Source organism: Rhagoletis pomonella, unplaced genomic scaffold (assembly GCF_013731165.1).
Source record: "Rhagoletis pomonella isolate Grant_MI unplaced genomic scaffold, Rhpom_1.0 Rhpom_scaffold_00004, whole genome shotgun sequence".
NCBI classification, from domain to species: Eukaryota; Metazoa; Arthropoda; class Insecta; order Diptera; family Tephritidae; genus Rhagoletis; species Rhagoletis pomonella.
The window spans coordinates 66,499,573-66,501,375 of record NW_023458558.1 but is presented as its reverse complement, the minus strand read 5'-3'; positions in this window follow the sequence as shown (position 1 = coordinate 66,501,375).

Genomic DNA, 1,803 nt, shown 5'->3' with positions numbered 1-1,803 from the left:
GCTTTCATTTTTTCATTTTCTGAATAGGGTTGCCACCTATTTAAAAACTAATATCTTCTATACTTAGCATAAAGGAAAGTCTAGATATTTTGACCACGCTAATCTCCAAAACTACTTTAACGGATTTATACAAAATTTTTTAAATATGATCTGTATCGATAGGAGTATTATCTATAGGGTTGCCACCTGTCTAAAAAATTATTAGATCTGCACTGTTAGTTGGATTACAAAAAATGAGGTGTCAAATAAAAGGGATTACCTTTTAAATGTTCAATAATGTATTACTTTTTGAGTAGGTTTGCCATGTTTTAACAAGTAAGAAAGTCTAAGTTCGGGCGGAGCCGAACATTAAATACCCGGCGCAATTATTAAATATATGTTTTCCACCTTTCCGAAAGCTACCGCTACACGATAAGCCGGGGTGTATAAATTTTAAGTAAATTAGCGTCCTTAAATTTCGAAATATTGCAGTTTCAAGCATTTCTGAAATATACCGTTATATGAAAAGCGGTCGTAATTTGAGTCCGATTTCAATAATTTTCAACGCTTTGCTTTTATGTGGCAAGCACAATAACCATACCGAGTTTGGTACAAATTGCTAGAACGGTTAGCTAGATACATATATGTGATCATAAGTGGGCGGTGCCACGCCCATTTTCCAAAATTGTATCATAAGCGTATTTCTTGGTAAAAAATTTTTGCCACCATCTATTTTGAATAAATTAGCTTTAATATTTACTGATTTATCGAGGATTTCGTATTTTTCTAAATTACCGTTATATGGGATGTGGGCGTGGTTATTGTCCGATTTTAGAAATTTTCGGCCACTTGGTATGCTGTAGCAGGGCCAACAACTGTGCCAAGTTTGGAAGATATTGGTACAGCGGTTACCAAGATATACACATGTAACCATAAGTAGGCGTGGCTACGCCCATTTGCCAAAATTTTTTAATATTCATATTTTTCGTCTAAAACTCATTGTAAATATCAATTTTGAGTGAATTATCTTCAGTAGTTACTAAAATATCGCACTTTTCGTATTTCTGAAAATTACCGTTATATGGGAGGTAGGCGTGGTTATTGTCCGATTTCGCCCATTTTCAATACCATCCGTCCTATGCCCAAAAGAAGTCCACGTACCAAGTTTCGTTAAGATATCTCAATTTTTACTCGAGTTATCGTGTGCACAGACGGACGGACGGACGGACGGACGGACGGACAGACAGTCACCGCTTAATCGATTTCTCTTTTCATCCTGATCATTTATGTATACATTTGTCTATATCTATCTCGATTCGTTTTGCCTGTTACAAACAACCGTTATGTGAACAAAGTTATAATACCCTTGTGCACAAGTGCGCTCGGGTATAAAAATTATAAGATCTTCACCGTTTGTTGGACTAAAAACTGAGGTACCAAATGAAAGGATATGGTCTCTGCATGTGCAATAAGTTTATATTTTTTGTTTGAGTGGGGTTGCTACCTATTTAAAAATTATGTATATATAATACGCGAGGGCATTTTTTGTTAATGACATTAGATTTGCACAGTTCATTGATTTAAAAAAATGAGGTGTCAAAGGAAAAGGTATGACCTTCCGATTTGCAGTAAGGTTTTATTTTTCGAAGAGGGTTGCAACCTGTGCGAAAAATTAAAAAATGTGGGCTGTGTTCGAGCATACGAGGCCGGCTAGTACTTTGTATTTCATATTCTGCTTATTTCAGTTAAATTCTTTCCTTTTTTATTAATAAAAAATAAATAAATAAATAAAATATTCTTTTTATTTCAGTTCATTTTTATTTT